This window comes from Thamnophis sirtalis, unplaced genomic scaffold, assembly GCF_051295495.1.
Source record: "Thamnophis sirtalis isolate CommonGarterSnake01/CBP01778 unplaced genomic scaffold, rThaSir2_p1.2 scaffold_4, whole genome shotgun sequence".
Taxonomy (NCBI): domain Eukaryota; kingdom Metazoa; phylum Chordata; class Lepidosauria; order Squamata; family Natricidae; genus Thamnophis; species Thamnophis sirtalis.
In genome coordinates, this window is record NW_028261384.1 from 52,911,524 (window position 1) to 52,934,618 (window position 23,095).

The window sequence follows — 23,095 nt, forward strand, 5'->3', positions numbered from 1 at the left end:
ATTGCTCTAGGCATCTCTTTTGGTGCTTCACCTCCCGGAGTTCCTTGGTAAACCAAGGAGCCCTCCTGGATTCACTGCTGCGGAGAGGCCGCAAAGGCACAATCTGGTCTAGTGCCTCAGCTGCCGCTATATTCCAAGCCGCAATCAAGGACTCTGCCGGGTTGTGTGCAAGGGAGTCAGGTATCTCTCCAAGTGCCGTCTGAAATCCCAAAAGGTCCATCAGGCGCCTGGGGCGGAACCACTTAATCGGCTCCCCCTCCCTGCAGTGGGGCAGTAGTTTCTGAAAGTCAAGCCTCAGTAGGAAGCGATCTGAGCATGACAAGGGCAAGATCCCTATGCCCTTCAGTTCCAGATCATGTCTCCACTGCCCCGAGAGAAACACAAGGTCGAGCGTATGACCCGCTGTATGAGTCACACCCTGAATTACCTGGGTCAAGTCCATGGTTGTCATGGAAGCCATGAATTCCTGCGCACCAAGAGATGGCAGGTTGAAATCCCCCAGTACTATCAGTCTGGGGAACTCAACCGCCAGTCCGGCTACTGACTCAAGGAGTGCAGGCAGGGCTGTTGTAATGCAGCTGGGAAGTAGGTACATTAGAAACAAGCCCACTTGACCCCCTAGGTCCAACTTCACAGAAGGGACTCACACCTGACAGTCTCCGGAGCAGGGATCCCACGAGGAACTAATGACTCTCAGATGATGACTGCCACTCCCCCACCCCTTTTTTGGTTTTATGGTTGGTGGAACACCTGAAACACTTCTGGGCACATTTCTGAGAGGGGGACTCCTCCCTCATGGCCCAGCCAGGTTTCAGTAATACATGCCAGGTCTGCCCCCTCATCTAATATTAAGTCCCGGACAAGGGCAGCTTTATGAATCACAGATCTGGCATTTAGCAACAGCAACCTGAGACCAGGGCCCTGACATCTCTTGCCACCTGGTTCTAGAGTTCAGCTATCAGGGCCGGAAGGAGGGATCGCTGTGACGTAGCGAACCCTCCTTCCCCAGTAATGGCTAGCCCTGTAACTCCCGTCATACCTGCCTCTCCCAAATGTAACTGGGATGCTCCAGCCCGTCCCCGTCACTGTAGATCCCTCCTCCCATCCCATGGCCCTTGTTCTCCCCGGCAGGCCATTCATAGCATTCACTCTGGGATGGGAGGCGGATCCGGGCCCCCATCCACTTCTGCTTCTGGACTCAGTGGAGGGGGCTCCGGGCCGCACTCTCAATCCCCCCATACATACTGGCCAGGCATTCTCCACATGCATACCCCACTAATATTAAAAATACAATGATACAATAAAATACTAAAAAAAATTCATTAGATTAAAAGTGTGGGATCATTCAATCAGACACATACATACCACATACACTCCCCCTACAAGAAAAAAAAAGTTGCGCAGCTGTTAAAAAATGTGCAGCGGAGGTATAGAGGAGGTATAGAGGGAGAAAAGGAAGTTCGTCTTCCCTCTTTCTTGTGCGATAGATGGTGTAGAAATGGAGGGGTCCAAAAAAGTCAGGGGGGGATTGAGGTGGCGTCCCTTGGCATCAACAGGCGGCAGTGGTCAAACCAAATGGGACCAGGTCGCAAGTTCAACGTCCAGCAGCCATGAGCAGGGAAGCCAGATGGCAAAAAAACCCGTATGGGTGAGGGCAAACAGAGGACCAACAGAGAAGGAGAGGCTGCACCGCAGGGAAAGGCCGAGTCGAGGCCGAGTCAAGTGAGATGGAGGAGTGGGGGAGTCTAAAGGGCCGTGGCAGTGGCAGCAAGGCCAGCTGCCTGGTCTTATACAGCACCATATCAAGCCGACTACCCCCTCTCTTAAACCGGCCAGCAGAGTCCAAAAGATTCCAAAAAGCAGGGGCAAAGATGTCAAAGAATGCCAGGAACACCAAGCAACGTAAACCGCCGAAGCAGGGGGGGGAGGGACGCCTAAAGAGACTGTGGCAGTGGGGAATAGGCCAGCTGCCTTGTCTCGTCCAGTGTCGTTCGAATCACCCACCTCCTCTTCTTTGGTAACAATAGTCCTACAGCAGTCGAATGAACACCAGGACTCCTCCCAGTCAACAAGGAAAACAGGACTAGGCCCATAAAACGCTGAAAACAGCACCTTCAGCACAGCACCGCCATTTCCATCATTTTCGCCAAGTGTTGTGAAGATTATTCCGGGCGGCCGCATGGGCCTGAGGTCGTCCAAGAGTGGCGACCCTCCAGGATGCCACTTATTCAGGTCCCCTGGATTTTGCTCAGTTGCTGGGACCCCTTCTTGCATGGTTCCGAGCTAGTTGCCGATTTTCTCTGGCGTTTTTCTGTTCCACCGGACAGAGCGAAGAAAGCCGGTGGCCATCCCACAATAGCTCACGACACTCAGATCATGATCAGCCCAGCATCTGTTCATTATATTGAAGTCTTCTAGTGTGGACATTTGGACTAGGTACTCTTGAGATTCTTAGATTTTAGCCAGCTTCATATTGGAGGAGGCATTTCTTTGCATATATCTTTTTAGTAGAACTGTAGAGCAGTCTGTCACATTCCAGAGGATCTTCCAAATTTTCATGATAGATTTGCAGGGTTCAGAGTGGGAAATCAATCAGTCCTTCAAAAACCATGTTCTATGAGTAGAGTCTCCATCACAGACAATAATAGTTCATGGCACTTTCTAACAGCCAGCTTCCAAAACACTCAGATCAGATCAGCCCAGCATCTAACAAACAGATTCCTAATTCCTAATTCTATTAATTCCTAATAGAAAGAGTTCAGGTTTCCAATCTAACTTAACCTTTGTTATTTCTTCAACCAATTTTTGATCCTTTTCCAGAATTTTTTTGCCTTTTCACAAGTCCACCATAAATGATAATATGTGCCATGTACCAAATCACATTTCCAGCAATTTGGAGAGGTATTTGTTGAAATTTTGGCCAATCTTGATGGTGCCAGATGCCATCTATAAAGCATTTTGTTTGTCCTCCCCCCCCCTTTTTTTGAACTGTGAGCCGCCCTGAGTCCCCCCAGGGAAAAGGGTGGCATACAAATAAAGGGAAATGAAATGAAAATGAAATTTTGTACTGGTTTTCCTTGTATGGGATTGATAGTGTCATTCTTAAATTTATTCCCCAAATTTTTCCCATTTGTCTAGTTCAATGTTATAGCCAAAGTTCTGTGCCCATTTTATCATTGGTTCTTTTACAATTTCCTCTTCCATTTGATACTTCAAGAGGAATTTGTATGTTTTCCCTATCATCTTTCTGTCCAGACTTTGAATAATTTTATCCAATTCGTGTGGTTCTGTTCAATACCATATATTTTAGTGTCTTTATTGTATTTAGTTTTAATTTGGAGGTAAGTTAGCCAATCAACTTTCATATTCTGATCTGCCAATTCTTCAATTGTTTTTAAATTTCCCTGTCTGTCAATTAGATCTCTGTATTTTAGGATTTTGTTCCAATCTGTAAAATGTGGGTGTGCCGTTCTTTCTGTTGGTGATAGCCAATTTTGGGTTTTCACTTAGTGGATTTTTTTGATTTTGAGCCATTGTTGCAGTAAAGTTCTTCTAATTAAATGATTAAATGATTTTGAAAGTATTCGTGCATTTTATGTTTGTCAAGAAATTATGCCAGCCGGCCTTCTAAGATCAGAATTCTTTTATTCTTTAACTCAATCCAATCCTTCATCATTGTCATTGTTACTGCAGTTGCGTATAGATCCCAATTTGGTAGTGCTAGGCCTCCCCTCTCCTTGCTGTCTTGCATTGACTTTAATTTGATCCTGTTCCTGCCAAATAAATCTGGTAGTTAATTTCTTTAAATCTTGAAGGAATTTTTTACCTGGATTAATAGGAGCGGTTTGCAACAGGAAAAGTCTTCTTGGTAAGATATTCATTTTAATTGTTGCTATACGTCCCATAAGTGATAATTGAATATTCTTCCAATTTTCTAAATCTTTCTTTATTTGTATCACTAATTTATTGTAATTATCCTCTTTGATTGTGGAACATTTTGCTGACAACCAGATCCCCAAATATTTTACTTTCTTAGTTAACTGCAATCCGGTTGCTGCTTCCAGTTCCTCTTCTTGCTTTTTTGTCATATTCTTAGTTATCATTTTTGTTTTGTCCTTATTAATCTTTAGTCCTGCCACTTCACCATATTCTACTAATTTTTGAATTAGTTCCAAACTAGATTCTAATGGGTCCTCTAAGGCAAATACTAAGTCATCGGCATAGGCTTGGACTTTATATTCTTCATTTTTAAGTCTTAAGCTTTTTATTCCCTGGACATTCCGAATTTCATTTAATAAAATTTCCAAGGTCAATATAAATAGCAGGGGAGAGAGGGGGCATCCCTGTCGGACTCCTTTTTTAAATTTCAATCTTTTCTGTTAGATCCCCGTTCATCAGAACTTTGGCTGTCTGGGTACTATAAAATCTTTTTATCATTTTTGTAAAATTTTCTCCGAATTTCATCTCATCCAATAGTATTGTTATAAATTTCCAAATTACATTATCAAATGCTTTTTGTGCATCAAGGAAAACCAGTACCATTTGCTTTTCTGGATGGGCCTCATAGTACTCTATTATGTCTAGAATAACTTTCGTGTTATTTTTTATGTGTCTATGGGGTAAAAAACCATTTTGGTCTGGATGTATTCGTTCATTTAAGACCTGTTTAATTCTTTCTGCCATAATTGCTGCAAATATTTTGTAATAGGAGTTTAATAATGAGATTGGTCTGTAATTTTGAATTTCTTGTAGATCGGTTTCCTCTTTTGGGATTAAGGATATTATTGCTTCAGTCCATGAATTCGATATCTTGGCTTTTCCTAAAACCTCATTAAATATTTCCACTCCTAGCTCCTCCAATATTATTTTGTTATATCTGTATAGTTCCACTGGTATTCCATCTGGTCCTGGTGTTTTATTATTTTTTTGATTCTTCAGGACTGATTCCACTTCGGTTAATGTTATGGGTCTATTTATCGCCTCCCTTTGTTCTTTTGAAATTGGGGTTATCTTTTCTAGATTTAAATATTGTTTTACTTTAGCTTCCTCCATATATTCTTGTGCGAATAGTTTTGTGAAATATTTGTGAATAATATTCTTCTTTTCTTCCGCTTTGAAGCGAGTTCTTCCCTCGTCATCCTTTAATTGATATATCATCCTTTTTTCTCTTTTGTTCTTCAGTCTATATGCCAGCCATCGTCCTGGTTTGTTGGCATGTTCAAAGTAGTTCTGTCTGACTGTTTTGATTTTCTGTGCTAATTCCTTTTGAGTTATTAAGTTGATCTTATGTTTTATCACCTCTATTTTTTCCTTTTTAGTTTTATTCTTTGGATCTTTCTGTAGTTCTTCTTCTGCTTCTCTAAGTTCTTTTTGCATGCCTTCTTGTTGCTCTTTTTGCTTTCTCCTTTTTCTCGTCATATAGGCTATCGTAAGGCCTCTTGTGTATGCTTTAATGGTGTCCCATAGATTTTGAATTTAAGTGTCTTATTTATTTTAAAGAACATTTTTAATTCTTTCTCTAGCATTTCAGTGTATTCTGTCTCTTTTACAATACTTGAATTGATCATCCATCTTTTTCTTCTTTTTTGACTTTTCCATCTTATTTTTATTGGGTTATGATCTGCCCACTCATTTGGTTCTATTTTGATTTCATCTACTTGATTACACAGCCCGGATGAGATCCAAACCATGTCGATTCTTGATAGAGATTGATGGGGGCTCAAATAAAAAGTATATTGCTTTCTTGCTTTGTGTCTTTCTCTCCAAATATCCTGTAATTTATATTCCTTTGCCATCTCAAAAAAGGATTTGGGTAATTTATTTATTTTTTGTTTTTCTTTTTGCTTTCATAGTCCAGTTTTTTATCTACTATTGCGTTATAGTCGCCAATTAAGCAAATGTTTTCATGTTCTCATTCATTTATTTTGTTATGTAATTTCCTATAAAATTCCTCTTGTTTCTGGTTCGGTGCATATATGACTATTAATAATATCGATTTTTCTGTTGTCTCTAGTTCAATCATTAGCATTCTGCCTTCTTCATCTGAGTAAACTTCTTTGGAGTTTATTTCTTCCTTTATATATGTTGCTATCCCACTATTTTTTAATCTGCCAATGCTGTATATAATTTCCCTATTTTTTTGTTTTCCAGTAGATTCCTATGTTCTCTTTTAATATGCACTTCCTGTATACAGACTATATCTACTTTCAATTTCTTAAGTTTATTAAACATCTAGGCTCTTTTTTTTTGGGTGCATTCAATCCATTCAGGTTTATCGACACAATTGTTATTTCTTGATCCATCTTTAGCTGAAATTGTTTCTTTTACTTCTAATTTGTATCTGACTTTTCTCTCGCGCGCCTTCCTTCTCTGCTCTCTCTCTTTCTTGCCTCTGTTCTTCTCTCCTGCTTCTTTCGCTGTCTTCTGATGTTTCTTTCACTTGACCTCTGTATTCTAGTTCCTCTTTGCTTCCTTGTTTTCCTTCCCTATTACAGTGTTCTTCATAGAATTTGTATGCTTCTTCTAAATTCTCTATCTTATATCTTTTTTCTTGCCAAGATACCAGAATCCCTTCTGGTACCAGCCATCTGTACATTATTCTGTTTTTATTCAACTCGTTTGTTAAAAATTGGTATTGCCAACGTTGTTCCCGGATTCTCCATGGCATCTGTTGAAGCGTGGTCAGCTCTTTTCCCTGTAGTATAATCGTCTCTTCTCTGGTTTTTTTGTACACTTCATCTCTGGCAGTTTTCTTAGCGAATCTTACATGTACTTCTCTCGGGAGCCTATGTCTCCTTGCATAATTAGTATTCACCCTGTAAGCCTCATCAATAATTCATCTCACTTCCTGTTCTGTTTCTTGCAGAAATTCAGTAAGGATATTAATCATTTTTACTTTCAGATCTTCCTCCTTCTCTTCTGGTATGTTTTGAAATCTTAGGTAGAATGCCGCTTTTTCATTTTCGAGTCGGATTATTGATAATTCCAATTCTTTATTAAGTTGCCTATATTCTATTTCCATTTTTCCCATCTTCTGATCTGAGTGTTGTATTTTTTCTTCCATACATTGGATTTTCCATTCGTTGATTGTTAAGGCATTCTGTATCTTTTCAACTTAATTGTCTACATTTTTTATTGTTCCTTTCAATTCTCCCATTTCATTTTTTAAATTCTTCATGATTTTTCCTTGTCTCTACTTGGCTTATAGCCAAGGTCTCTTGTATCATCTGGAGCATCGATTGCATGTTTTGCATCGTAGGTGCTGGTCCTGCTGATTCTGCCATCTTTTCCCCTTTCTCCAACCCCCATGCACTCTCCATTGTTTTTTGATTTGAGGAGGAGGGCGTTGCTGAACTCACATTGGGTATGGTCTTTTTTCCCTAATTTTGAGGAGGTTACCATTTTTAACCCCCCTTTTTGACCTTGCCCACGACTGGTTATAACTTTTGCCTTATTTATACCTTGTCTGTAATATCAATAATATATTATAATTATTATAATTGTATAAACCAATATTCAACAACAATTCCACAATTATCCTTCCTTGGTATCACCTTTCAATTCTTAAACAGTCCTATGTAATAATACTAGTAATATTCTATTTGATTAATTTGATTAGTAAATATCATAAATTTATATATCACACCCTATTCTTATATCAATAAATGTCTCTCAGTTTTGTCAGTTGTTCAATATTTAGTTCTAATAATTAGTCTCTCGAAGTCACTCTCTCCTTGGTATCAGTGTTAATGTTCACGAAGCAAAAGACAGACCTCTATTTCTTTGCTCCAAGCTCCTAGTCAGCTCAATATCAAATACTTAAAACATTCAACCCAGCGGCAGAAGAACTGGTAAGCAGAAAAAAAGGGAACTCTGTTTGCCAACCCGACTATTATGCAGTCACTTCTTTAAACCTTCCAAATCCTTCCGGCAAATTTTATCCCCTGAAGTCCATGTCAGGATTTTGTTCTTACTGTGGCTGATCTTAAGGTTCTTGCGGCTGTCCCTTCCTGTCCGTTCTAACTCAGCCTCTTTGCACTGCTTCTTTTTGGCAAAATTAAACTGTAAAAAATAGCCTCTCTCCCAGCTCCTTCTTCTCTCAGCTCACCCATTTTGCCAGTTTCGCGTTGCTTTCCTCTCTGGATTGTCGGCAATAATAACAAACACCCAAATTCGTCTGCTTCTATTTCTGTTTCTTCCTTCTATGTGGCCGCCATTGCTCAGTCCTAACCAGATGATAGGATATTTCTTCGTCCGTTTAGGGGGGTTTCTCCTATCTCCCGGGGGATTTGTCTTACCACTCCGGCGTCTGCAGAATATCCCCTTTGATCTGCTGGTCTCTTCGGGATCAGCAGTGCTCCAAAAGTGAGCCCACATGAAGAAATTAGAGTTAGGGGTTAGAGAAGCTCCATTACCCCCTCTAGGCACAGTGACATCACCACCCAGAACCCCCTTGCTGTAGCATCTTATTGGCGAATGTGATTAATGACTTCAGGCAGAGGGGAGGGGACACGGGGGTAAAGTTCAGATGCCATTAAGTGGGATTCAGTTTCGGCCACATAAGATCATGCCAAGATGTTGATCCTAATAAATGAATGGGTTTTTTTAAAAACTTTGTTTCGAGGCTCGTAAATTAGTTAGGTCAGTTCTTGGGAACTTCACAATTGGGTGTGTATGGGTGCGTTACTTGGAACACTGACAACAGTGGAAACAGATCATATATGACAAATATGGGGGATGCATTCCTTGGAGGAAAAATAGCCTTGATGTTCTCATTATTTGATGATTTGCTTTCTTCCTTCTCTAAATTTCCCAATAAGGTGTTATAACATACACTATATTGCCAAAAGTATTCGCTCACTCACCCAAATAATCAGAATCAGGTGTTCCAATCACTTCCATGGCCACAGATGTATAAAATCAAGTACCTAGGCATGCAGACTGTTTTTACAAACATTTGTGAAAGAATGGGTCACTCTCAGGAGCTCAGTGAATTCCAGATGGAACTGTGATAGGATGCCACCTGTGCAACAAATCCAGTCCTGAAATTTCCTCGCTCCTAAATATTCCACAGTCAACTGTCAGCTGTATTATAAGAATGTGAAAGTGTTTGGGAATGACAGCAACTCAGCCACGAACTGGTAGGCCACGTAAACTCGTCCAGCATCAGTGTGTGACCTCACAATGGTCAAAAGTTCCTATAAACACACTCTTGAACCTTGTGGACAGCCTTCCCAGAAGAGTTGAAGCTGTTATAGCTGCAAAGGGTGGACCAACGTCATATTGAACCCTATAGATTAGGAATGGGATGTTACTTACAGTAAGTTCATATGCGAGTAAAGGCAGGTGAGCGAATACTTTTGGCAATATAGTGTATGTAGCCACAGATGTAATATGGATTAAGCTCAGTGCTAAAGGGACAACTTGTAATAGCCAACTCGCTGCAGCCAACTAACCACAGCCAACTGGCCACAACCAACTTGCCACAGGATAACTTGCTGTGGCCAACTTACTGCAGAACAACTTGCTTCTGGGACAATTCAACAATTCTATTTATTTAAAACAATTAATTTTTTTTTTAAATTGTCATTCACATTTCATTTCATCCCTCCTTTTGCATCCTTTCTTTAATAATTATATTCCATCCCTTCCACATTTTAAATATCTTTATGTTAAGATTTCTCAGATTTACTACATTTGGATCAGTGACATGCGGTGAGGTTTATGGCTGGCGAGGCACTGACACAAGAGTTTCAAATTTTTTTAGACTTGTGGACTTCAACTCCCAGAATTCCACAGCCAGGCATGTTCAGTTCTGATTTAAAGCGACAGCATTTGTTTTTCTCCTTTGCAAAAAAGTTTTCCTTCATTCTTTTTCTTCTCCCTCCCCCTCCTTCCTCCCTCCCTCCCCTCTCTCTCAAACACACACACACACACAGAGAAGTTGGATCCCTCTCTCACTCACTCAATCTCAAACAAACACAAACACAGAAGTTAGATTGGATATATTTTCCAATGGCTTGAAAGCAGCTCGTCTGCCATACCCCCCCCCCATTCCTCTGCTACCTTCCGATCCGAGCCTTTGATTGCAGGTGGAGCCACCTTGCCTTTTCAAACTTGTAATCAGTGAAGCTGGGCTTATATACTTTTATCCAGGTGTGTGTGTGTGTGTGTGTGTAAAGGCAACATAGCTCTGCATGCAATCAAACTACACTTGGGGAGGGATCTACACTTGAGGATGAAGTTTGAATTCCTCCCCCTCCCTCGGACCTACACATGTACCCTTTCCAGCTGTTTCAGAGAGGATTTCAACTCTGCTCTTACCTGCAATCATGAAAAGAAAAAAAATGTAAAAGGAAAAAGACATGAGCTGAGATCAGGCTGAGCTAGTTGCTGCCAGAGTCACAATGTGGATGACTCTGTTTAACTGTTCAAAAAAGCCTCTAAAAACGCCCTCTACAGGAGGCAGGAGAATGACGTGCCTCATTACGCCAGGAATTTTTCGGCTTTTAACCCTTGCTTACCTCTGCTCGAGTGATCGGTCTAGATGAGACGCCTCGTTCTCCCGCCTCCTCCTGTAGAGGGCACTTTTTAAGAGGCTTTTTTAAACAGTTAAGCACTAAGCAGAGTCATCCACTGTGACTCTGACAGCAACTAGCTCAGCCTTTTTCCTTTTATATTTTTTTTCTTTTCATGATGACAGTGGTGAGGCTCTACTTCCCTGCCTCCCCCTGACTGCATGTCCCTGATTTGGATGTATAAATGCTTCCATTGTTGAGAGCCAAGCTGGGGTTTTAATGTACAGATATATAGTCTAACTGTTATATCATAAATTGCTAATTTACATTGTCAAAGGCTTTCTGGGCATCTAAAAAAATCAGCACCATTTGTGTTTCTGAGTGCATAATATTCCAATGTGTCTAGAATAAATCTTACATTGTTTTTGATTTGTCTTTTTGGAAGGAACCCATTTTGATCTGGGTGAATGAATTCATTCAGAATTTTTAAAAATATCACTGCCACTATTGATACAAAAATTTTGTAATCTGCATTTAGTAATGATATTGGTCGTTAGTTCTTTATCTGTGTCAAATCTGAGTCTTCTTTCAGAATTAAAGTGATATTAGCATCTATCCAGGTGTTTGGTATCTTGGCTTCTACAAAAACCTCCTTATAAACCTCTAATATTGACAAACTCAGCGTATTCTGTAATTGTTTATATACTTTAGTTGGTAGTCAATCTGGTCCTGGGGTTTTATTATTTTTTGTCTCTTTATTGCCTCTGTCAGCTCCATCATCTTTATTTTTTCATTTAGCATATTTTTAATGTTTTCAGTCACTTTCGGTAATTTGGCTTTTTCAAGTATTGAATTATCCTTTCCTCTGGAATTTTTTCTTGTCATATAATTTTTCATAGTATTCCTGAATTATTTTCTTTTTAATCTCATTTTCAAACTGTAAGTTTCCTTTTCCATCTTGTAATTTGTTTATCAATTTCTTCTCTCTTTCTTTTTTCAATGTATAGGCTAACTATCTTTCTGGTTTGTTTACATTTTCAAAAAAATTGTCTCGCTCTTTAGTTTTGCTGCACCTTTTCTTTTTTTATATACTGTATATACTCAAGTATAAGCCTAGTTTTTCAGCCCACTTTTTGAGCTGAAAAAAGCCGCCTCGGCTTATACTCGAGTCAGTGAAAAATTTGCCCGAAATGGAGGAGAAAAAGGGGCGGGGCCATGCCGCTGGGTGACGCTCGTGAATGGCCCAGCGCCCCTGAGTTTCCCCTCCCTCTGTGTCAGTTTGCCGCGCAGCGTGCACCGCACCATCCCCCCTCCTCACGTTCTAATGTAATGCAGGGCTATCTTACGATTCCCCTTCCTCCCCCTCCTGCCGCTCTGCAACGATGTCCCACCTCCTCCTTGTTATGGCAAGCAGCCACATAGCGATGTCCCACCTCCTCTGGTACAGTGATCCAATGATAGGAATCACTGTGCCGTGTGTCATAGGAGGCAGGACATCATCATCACAGCGGGACATCAGCATGATGAGGTGAGTGAAGTATTTCATTGAATACACCGGTATTGTGTGATAATAATTTGTTATGCAGAGCAAATTTTTACAATGGCTACTGTATATTTAATGGGCACAGGCAGGCTGTATATGTTATTCAATGGGCAATGGCATTATTGGTATCTATTTTTATTTTTGAAATTTATCGGTAGCTGCTGCATTTCCCACCCTAGGCTTATACTCGAGTCAATAACTTTTCCAGTTTTTTGTGGTAAAATTAGGTGCCTCGGCTTATATTCGGGTCGGCCTATACTCGAGTATATACGGTATTAAATTTAGTTTGTGTTTTATTATTTCATTTGTTTTCTTAAGGTTTCCTTTTTTGGATCCTTTTGCAGTTCTAATTCCATTTTTTTTTATATTCTCCTTCTAATGACTTTTGGTGTTGGTTTTTCTTTCTATTGTTTCTCGCTATATAAGTTATCACTAAACCTCTAATATATACTTTAGTTGTATTCCATATGTTTTCTAATAAAGTATGTTCTTTTTTGTTTTCTTTTTAAAAAATTGCATTTTTTGACTGTTGTTTGCATAAACTCTTTCTCTTTTAATATAGATTGATTCAGTGTCCATCTCTACATTTTCTTTTCTCCTTTCCATTTTATTGGGTATGGTCGGCCCATATATTGGTTTCTTGCATGTTGGTTCTCTTGCACTTTGGTTCCTAATTCAGGTGAGCTCCAAATCATTTCCATTCTGGACAATGATTTGTGCCTATTTGAGTAAAATGTATATTTATTTCCCCCCAGATTCATTTGTATCCATACATCCTGCAAAGAAATTTCTTCTGCCATTTTAAAAAATGTCTCTGGGAGTATCTTTTTTGCCTTTTTTTCAGTCATGCTACTTCTATAATCTAGTCTTACATTTACAATTGTATTAAAATCTGCTACAACCACAAATATTTTCATATTCCACTTCTAATATCTTTTTATGCAGCTTTTTATAGATTTTGTCTTGCTTATTATTCGGTGCATATATTGCAATTAGTAGTATTTTTTTTTGTTCATTACTATTTCCACGATTAAAATTCTTCCTTCATCATCCGTATAAATTTGTTTAGTATTTATTGTTTCCATAATATATAAAGTTACCCCCCCCTTTTCTGCTGCTGTGCTGATGAAAAATATAATTTCCCAATTTTGGGGTATTGCAGTAGTTTAGTGTGCTACTTTTTATGAGTCTCTTCGAGGTAAATTATATCTACTTTTAATTTTTGTAATCATTTAAATATTTTTTTCCTTTTTGTGGGAGAATTCAGTCCATTTATATTTATCAACCAGATCTCATTCCCCCCTCCATCTCTATTATTTATATATAGATCTTACAATCCTAGTTCTTCTTTGTCTTTCTTTTGCCCTTGCTCCTTCTCATTCTATTTTTTTCTTGTTGCGTCTTCCTCTCTTCTCCTGTTGATTCCTCTTGCCCTTGATAGTCTAATTCTCCTCTTATTTCTTGTCCCTCATTTACAGCAAAGTAACTGTCATAGAATTCTAATGCTTTATCTATCGAATCCAGTCTATATCTTTTCCCCTCCCAATTCGCAATTTCTTTCTCTCTATAGTTCAGTGGACCCTTCTTGCCCATTTTAGTATTTCATGACTTCTTATTGTTTTTTTTAACAAATCTCACATGTACCTCCCTTGGGACCTTGTGTCTCCCTGATTAACTTGTGATTATTTTCATTATTTAATCAATCTCTCCCTCCATCTCTTGCTTTCCTATCCCTAAAGCATTTGCCAATAGCTTTGTCATCACTTCAGTGTGTTCTAAGTCCCAGTAGTAACATATACAAAAATTATGAAAAATCTTTGAATGAATGAATTTTGTCAAATCTATGTATGTCTATTTAGCAAAAAAGGTTCCATGAAATCCAAAGAAAACTGGAAGAATAAATGGAGATTAATTAGCACAGAGAACAAAGACTGAAGATCCTATCGTACTCAACTTTAGTACAAAATGAACACTTTGCAAGTGTCTTGTAAGAATTCTGACACTGCTGGAAGTGGAAGTGACTTTGAATTCCATTAATTAGTTTGGAATGTAATATCAGTGCAAATCTGACACATACATTACACTAACTTAAGGCCAGTGAAGCGCAACTATAATTGAAGGCAATTCTAGGGTACACTGTAGTGAAATTTAAATCAACTGCAAATAGAGCCAATATACGTTCATCTACACATGAACCTCTGCACTTAACTAGACTGAAGTAATTTTCATTCAACTTATTATTGTATTGGAAAGTCAAAGAGTGCATCTTGCAATTTATAAAGGTTTTAAAGGTTTTTATCTGGCCGTAATCATAAAGTCAATCACATTATCTGGAAAGTAGCAGCAGAAGACATCCTTAAGATAGATTCTAATGGAAGATTTCAATGGGTTACATTATTGGCTGTGTTGTATAAAGTTGCAGTCTAAATAATCCTAAAGGTATTAGGATGCCTACTAGGGTCTGCTCAAAATTGGTAACAGTGCAAGTTGCACCTCAGAATATTATTTAAGGTTATAAGCAGACTATGTTTTAATGCAGGAAAAAATGGCTATCCTAAAAACATTTACTACAGAACATATACCTTGGCCAATGGATCACAATGAAAGGCTACACAATAATAACATTGAACAGCATGTTAAATGTGTTTGGCAGGCATTCGGCAATCTAAGCATAATTTTCAAGAACAAGCTCCTCCTATCCCTGAAGAAAACAGTTTTTGACCAGTGTGCTATCTGTTCCAGAAATGGGTTTCAGCCGGTATACAATTTAGCGTGTCTTCCTATACCCATTCTTCCGGAGCCCCATACCAGAATGCTCCCTCCCCTGGCTTGCCCCCTTGCTCGCTCCCCCCGCCCGCCCAATCACTGCTCTTTCGCTTGCTCACTCCACCTGTCCGCACCAGGCTTGCCCCACCCACGGACTTCCTTTGCCGGAGCGGAGGATTGGAAGAAGCCCATGCGGCTCACGCTCCTTCGCTTTGATAGCTGCCTGGTTTCCAATGGGGGGGGAATCCATGTTTTTCCTCCCTCTGCATGGATTCCCCCCCCCCCAATTGGAAATGAGGCAGCTGTCAAAGAGAAGGGTGCGCACACCACGTGGGCTTTTCTAACAGCCGATCTCCCCTCTTGTTCATTCTTTGGCTGTTGGAAAAGCTCAGGACTGTATTGGCTGAAAACCTGCAGAAGAGGCCTTCATCCTGCAGTGGATACAAAATGGCTAAAATGATGATGAATGATGGTATTCTACTGAAGATTTCTTCTAAAGATTTCTTGTTTTCTTCTTAGTCACAAATGTATTGGATTCTTGCTGATTCTTGGCATGTAGAAGATGGAATACTCTTATCTAATTTTGAACATTGTGGACAATCCATTCAGTTCATTCTTCCATGCCAGCACTGAATAGAAATAAGAATGAAGCATCACACATTTAAAATATACTGCATTGTTCATTACAAAAATGACAAACTCAATAAAATCCATAAGAACAAGAAATAAAATGTATCTTGAAGTTATTATAAGCCATTTTTAATTACTGAGGTCAGTTTCTTGTATATGTTTAAATAAAACTCAAAATGATAGTTAGTCATAAAATATGCTTCAAAAATTTATTAACATGTATATATTTTAAACAAATGGAATGTTACAGCCTAGATCAGTAAAGCAGAAACCATGATGGTATATTTCCAGACCAAGTACAAGATGTACCTTTAAAAAATTCTCAAGTAATTTTTACCAATCATATAGCTCATTTTAAAAAATTACAAACATATTTCACATTCAATGTTACTAATTACATTCTTTTATCAACAGAATAATGAAAGAAGCCTTCTTGCTTATTGTCATCACCAAATATTATAACGTTTTTCATTAAAATGTTCATCCACCAAGTTTCATTTCTCATTTTATGGAAATTGTTAATTTGAACTGCTGATTTTCAATGGGTTTTTTCAAGCATCCAAATAGTTCCAGGGAGGATTAAAAAGTTCATATTCTTCATCAATCTAGTTATTCCTTGATTATCCTCTCTCATTTAAAAGTTAGTTTGACAATTTAATTTCTTCAAACGTATATTATATCTCTGTATTATTTCTCAAATTATTCCTTTTTAAACCAAAACCATATTTTAATTTTATTTTGAGGAGGACCTATATAAGTTTCAAAAAAATATTGGAAGCTTTTTAGGAGTTTCACAATGATCATAAAGATAAAAAGACAACTTTCCTATTTTAAAGCTTGCTACTGTTATAAATCCTTGCTTACAATATATATTATCATTTAAGATCTGGCTATATCAGACATACCAGATACGCATTATGCTATACTGAAATTTGTTTAACAATGTTTTTAAATTAAATATTTGGCTGGTCTCAAACATTACAATAATTCATGATAATTCAAATCATGATGTCTGAATTCACATAGCATGCAAATCCCAAACCAAAGAAAGCATGCTGATTTAGTAGAATAAAAAACACTTTCAGCTATACCAAAATCGTACAATGTGGTGGCCAATAGTTCACATGAAGGACACATTCCCAAATTCTCCACAACCCAGTGGCTCATTGGCAAGCAATAAATAAACAAGGTCAACATGGAAAAAGGTTATCTGAAAATCAGATCTGGAAACCACAGAATATGTAATTTCTCCAAAATCACCTTTGCTGTTTGTGTAAACAATTTGTTGAGATTATTGCCAATATTTAAGAGTCAAAGTGTCAAAATATGGAAGTTTTGAATCAGGATGTAAACTGAACAACCAACTATTGATTGGCATTTTTAGATAAATTAATCTATGAAATCAATTAAAATGTTCTTAATCTCTGCCTTATTAACACCTCAATATAATTGCATTTAGGATATTGGAGGCAATCCATGATATTCTACAATTTAATAAACAGTTCACAACTAAATAGAATAGTTTAAATTTTTTATTCTTTATGACATTCTAGAGTTTCAAAATTAAGCAAAGCTAACTTGCTGCACCAATTAATTAATGCCTCATTAAAGTTTCCACTGATCAATATTTTAGTTGATAAAGTAATTAAAATTCTATCGTCTCGACTTTCCAGATTTAAAATAATCATGCTGAAGCAATGCAAGCCCTCTGATAGCTTTAAAAAAAACCAGGGCTGTTAACGTCTGCAAACAATTATTGCACAGTATTAATGTTACCTCAGGGAATAACCTCTGTTGTACATCTTGATGTGCCAATTTTTCAAATTTACACACCAGGAGCCTAAATAAATACTGCTATTGCTTTGCATTTGTTCATAACAACCTTTCCGAACTTTATGGCTCCAAGAGTGCTGGAACAACTATCATTGGATAGTGTTTGAGATTTAGTGTTGCTCTCCAGATGTGATAGAAGTATATCAGGTTGAAGTAGAAGTTTAACTTTCAATACAAAGGCATTAACGAGCTTCCATGTAGATTTCAGTCTCCTTCCACATCATCATGCAGAGAAAAGAAAGCAGGCTAGCTCATGTATATCTCAACCAGAAAACAGTAAAATAACATAACCCAGTTTTGGAATAATGTTGCTGGTGCTGCCCTCTTATGGTTTTGCTTCTAAGAGCTTCTGAACCTTTGAACTATACCCTTCAATGTACTGTCTATGAAGATTCTCCATTATCCAGGTTATGGTTGTGTCAAAGATGCTTTTTCCAAAAGGCAACTGAACTTTTTTTTTCCCTTTTGAAAATGTTTTGCTTCTGAAGAGGCTTTTTGGATGAGAAGTGAAATGTTTTCAAAGGAAAAACCATGAAAGTCCAGTTGCCTTTTGGAAAAAGCACCTTTGCAGGAAAAGGAGCTGGCAGATATGTTTTCTGGTCCTCAAGTCTTACCAAGAATGTATGTGTGTACATGTTTCTATTTTAATGAATAGATGGGTAGTGTGTGAAGAAGTGATAACGAAAGGAAAGAGGAAACAATAAAAGTAATGTCTACCACTTGGAATTTGGCATCAACTCAGCCAGATGTGGTTTTATCCTAAGCCTGTAATCTCAAATTCATTTTATTAGTGAATTAATTTAGAACAATGCCTTCTGATTTTTTAAGTCTAGTGAGCAGAGCAGTATATCTACTACAAACTCTTAACTTTCACATTTCTTTGTAGGATTTGTTCAAAAAACCAGAATATCTGAGGAAGACTACCCCTACCAGATTTTAGAAAGTAGTGGCAATTCAAATAACTGCCAAACTCTTTCCCCCCATTGTTTTGAGGACCAGGCTCAACTTGAGAGTTGCATAAAGAAAAAAGGTGCCATAAAGATTTGAATCTTGATCCCATTTGAGGATTTTGTTTTAATACTTTGCATATTGAAGAGATTGAGACCTTTGGACTTGCAAGATTCTACTGTATTCAACAGGTAAGTTTCTCTCTCCTTAAAAGACAGTAAATTTGATTTTGAAGGTTTTAAAAATAATATTTTGGACTATGCACCAAAAATGTACTTAATATAAGAGCGTGGAAAATTAGTAATGCATTAAGGGGTCAAAGGTATTTGGAATTATAGTTTTAAATTATTTAGAAGATACTTTGTCATGAGAAAATGGGGTTGTTTTCAGAGGCTTTTTTAAAAAATAAGGAAAGCTTGGAGGCTGGACACTAAGGACAATGGAGCAGAAATCCTTGATGGAGCATTTGAATTTTGTTTTCCTTATCTAAGAGATGACCTATGGAGGCAGAGAGATTATGTTTCATTTAAAAGTGGTGATAAGCTATTATTTTTTTTTAACCTGCTGGGATGAAAGGGCAAGTTACTTTCTTTTTCCCCCTCTTTCCTTTTTCCTCATTTCTGTTTTTCAACCCCCCCTTCTTTTTTGTACCTCTTTGTACTTTTTTAGTATGTATCAACTTCTATCTTTTACATGTAAAATTCTTAATAAAATTATTTGAAACAAGTAAAATGAAGGGTTGAGATAATTACGCTAGAAAAAATATTTAGTTGAAAAAGCTAATTTTGATTCTTATTCTCAAAAGTATTTTGTATCCAAAACTTTGTTTTACTTCTAGTTACAGTCCTTTGTACTTGGCTCAGACTGATCTCAGTATTTTGCACCTGGTTCTTAAAAGTTGATCTAGTTAAAAAAAAAAATTAACTCTCATAATTATGAAGTCTTTTATCTCCACACTACACAGCTAATATTTTGTTTTAATTACAGTTGTCTTAGATGTTCTGAATAAAAGAACATGGGGGGTGGTTATACAAATTGAAACAAACTCTTTAGAGGAAAACCAGTGAATGGGAAAAGGCTCAGGTTCTGGTGACTTGTCACTCATATTTTTTTTTCCTGTAAATGCCTCTTCCTGAATCTTTTTTTTTTTTTGCACATTGCAAGCAAATGTGGTTTCTGAATTTCATGCTTGCTGAACATCAACTTCTGACCACTATGTAATATTAACCAGAAAAGGAAAATACAGTATTTGTTCTCTTTCTGAAGAAGGTAAAGTTTGCTGGCTATAGAATTTAATACACTGCAAAAGACATTATTCATGAATTTAATATTTGGTCTAAAATTTTAACAGTTGTGAATGTACAACAATGTACTAAATATTTCTATATGCATATGAATTATGCACAATGTAACAGCAGTAGTTAATAACAATAATAGTCAGCAGAAAATTGTTTGTAAAATGATCTTAGGGCAACAGAATCCATAAATATAATGAAATAATCTGATACTTATCTTATTTTTCTTATTTTAAGTTTCATGTTAAGTTTCCATCACCTTTATTAAATACTTTTTCATGTTATCAAACTTTACAAGATACTTTAATTGCTTCCAAAAACATCCTCAAATATATTAACAACTCATAATTTTACTTGATGAGCTTCTTCTCTACCCTATCAGAGAAAGCCCATTTTTACAATTTATGATAAGACACAATTGTGTAGCAAAGTATTACAGATTCAAGAATACAGGCAATGTTGTTAATCCTAAACCCAGAAAATATAAAGCCTGTTTTTATCAGACAAGAAGCACATATGTCTGGGTGTAGGATTACAGCTACTATATCAACGACTTCGTTGCAAATTACTATAATCTGCTATGACCAATAGCAATAGCAGTAGACTTATATACCGCTTCATAGGGCTTTCAGCCCTCTCTAAGCGGTTTACAGAGAGTCAGCATATTGCCCCCAACAATCTGGGTCCTCATTTTACCCACCTCGGAAGGATGGAAGGCTGAGTCAACCCTGAGCCGGTGAGATGTGAACCGCTGAACTGCTGATCTAGCAGTAGCCTGCAGTGCTGCATTTAACCACTGCGCCACCTCGGCTCTTTAGCCATTGAGATACAGTAATCTTAATATAAAAGTTTTTAAAAGGCCAGATATTATCCCAATGAAACATTCATCTTGCCTATCTTTGTGGCCACTGAGGAAAAATGGCTTGGTAAATGTGATAGTATAAGAAAATAACTACCTGAAACATTAAAAATATAATACCCGTTAAATTAGATCAACTGGCAGCATTTTGAAAGATGTTATTTGCATGTCCCTATAAGGTTTTTTTAAAAAAAATATTGCATAGCTGCTAGATTATGAATTTTCAAAATTTCTGCACTGAGATTTACAAGCAGAAAAAAATTATTATGCAGAAATGAGAAGAGATTATGGATTTCAATAACTCTAATTGGATCATAAATATTAATTCAGAATTAGCTTTGATTGCATTTGTTCTTTGGACTAAACTGTGACAAAGCTTTACTTATAAAATTTGCAAAGATTCAAAGAAAAAACATTGCATTATTTTCCATAAAAAATGTGAACAGCATATTGGATGAAGAATCTCTGTATCTCATAGTTTGTCTTCTTTACTGTGATAAAAAGGAATAGGTGATTCCAACTCTAAAATGGCATCTTCCTTGTATAATGTTTCAGACTGACGTAGAGCATTCAGCTTCTGTTCAAGGAATTACGTCAAAAATTCTGTTTTTGTATACTGATTTGAAAAAAACTGAAAGTTAACTTTGGTCTGTAAATATAAAATATCTATGAAGTTTGTGGGATAGGATTTTTTCAGGATGTGCAGCATTTTCACAATCCCTATGTTGTTTTTACATGAGCATTTGGTACACTGAGGATCCTGCTTTGCATCATGTCCCATGCTTGTTCCATCTTCTTCTTTCCCACTCCAAAACGAACATAAATTCACTTTCAGATTAACTTCTAATGATGGAACTTGACATCTATTACTTCTGATGAGCAGTGTAAGAAACTACAAAAAATTTACAAAAATGCAATTATATTTCTTGAGAGTAAAATACATTTTCTAAATCACAGCAGTATCAATCAGAGCATCTAATATTTAGGTATTTAACATAATTATAATTAATTCTCTTGAACGTATTCTTTAATATAAATAGTTTTGAGAAATAATTATTTTCACTTTACCATATGGCTAATATCTTTGAACACAGCTTCTTTATTTGTATGTGATCTATTCCCAAAGGCTCTGAACTAGACAGATAACAATCAAGATCAGTATAAGATAGCTCTACATGTAATATAAAGAAAATAAAGTCAACCCACCTTTCCTCAAACATGTTCTACTCCAATGTTAAATGAAATAACTAGATCTTTATTGTGCTTCTGAAACCAAGTAGAAAAGAGCAAACCTAGTCTCCATTGAAAGGAAATTCCTAAGCATGAAGGTTAAAATAGGAAATGTCTACTTCTGAATTAATTATGGCTTTTTGCATTATAAATACTGGAACTCTATGGAGATATGTGTTCAAGGTGCTTCAAGGTGGAATAGAAAGTTCTAGTAATTTGGTTGTTACAACCCTGTGAAGTACATTTGTTTATTTAGTCAAACTTATGGTTGTCTTAATTGCAAATGTAACCTTTGGCTCAGTAAAAGAAACTGACTGACCGAATATAACTCTATACGTTTAGATATCTATCATTTCTATATTTAAGGGTAGATAATTCTAATACTGGGAAAGATTGAGGGCAAAAGAAGGAGACTACAGAGAATAAAGTGGCTGGATGGAGTCACTGAAGCTGTAGGCACGAGCTTAAATGGACTCCAGAGGACGGTAGAGGACAAGAAGGCCTGGAGGAATGTTGTCCATGGGGTAGTGATGGATCAGACATGACTTCACATCTAACAACAACAACAAATTCTACCAAAACTAGGTAAAGAACAGGCATTAGTTACAGATAATCTGCCATATATTAGTTAGGAGTGCCATCGTATTTTTTTAAATACACCACTAATACAATATTAGAATGTAGTAATAATACAAAATTTCTGTCAACTTGTAAAGAGTTTCCATGACTATTATCAAGTTGACATAAAAAAGGGAGGAGAATTCCATGCATACCTTTGGCTAGAGTCAGGTTTCATATTTCTATAGCTGGTGTAGAAGGACATGCTATCTCATTTGGCTAAGGGAAAAGTCTTCACCAAGCTAGACCTCATAGAAGCATACTACCGAGTACGTATCAGAGAGGGAGATGAGTGGAAAACAGCATTCAACTGCCCCCTAGGGAGCTTTCAATTCAAAGTGATACCTTTTGGACTGCAGGGCCCCCCAGCACTATTCATGCAGTTAATAAACAAGGTGCTGCATGAGCACCTCTACAAGAGGGTCCTCATCTACCTGGTTGACATCCTCATCTACACTGACACCATGGATGACCACATAGCCCTGGTCCGTCAAGTACTGGAAAAACTTCTGGCAGTCAACCAGAAGGTACGTCAAGGTATCAAAATGCGAATTCCACCGTGCACGATTAGACTACCTGGGTTACCGAGTGTCAAATGAGGGAACAGAGATGGACCCAGCCAAAGTACAAGCCGTCGTAGGCTGGCAACCCTTTCGCACCCACAGACAGCTATAAAGCTTTAGGGTTTGTGAACTTCTACAGGCAATTCATCCCCTCCTTTGCAAAGATTGCTAAACCCCTGACAGACCTCCTGAAGACAGGGAGCCCAGGAATGAAACCTCATCTGGGAAAACCCCTACTGTGGGACCTAACCTGCCAAGAGGCATTTGAAACATTAAAAGAAACGTTTGCAAAG

The 23,095-nt window shown here is 37.5% G+C and overlaps 1 protein-coding gene across 2 annotated transcripts in view; it reads right to left on the reverse strand.

The window, feature by feature from the left end:
• Positions 1-15,643: 15,643 nt before the first annotated feature.
• The window catches only part of ZNRF2 (zinc and ring finger 2), a 93,138-nt gene continuing 85,686 nt past the window's right edge, over positions 15,644-23,095 (reverse strand). For both annotated transcript variants that reach the window (XR_015696372.1, XM_087712925.1), the window contains one exon: positions 15,644-21,283. The gene's annotated coding sequence lies outside the window, so the exon portion shown is untranslated. The remainder of the gene's footprint in view (positions 21,284-23,095) is intronic.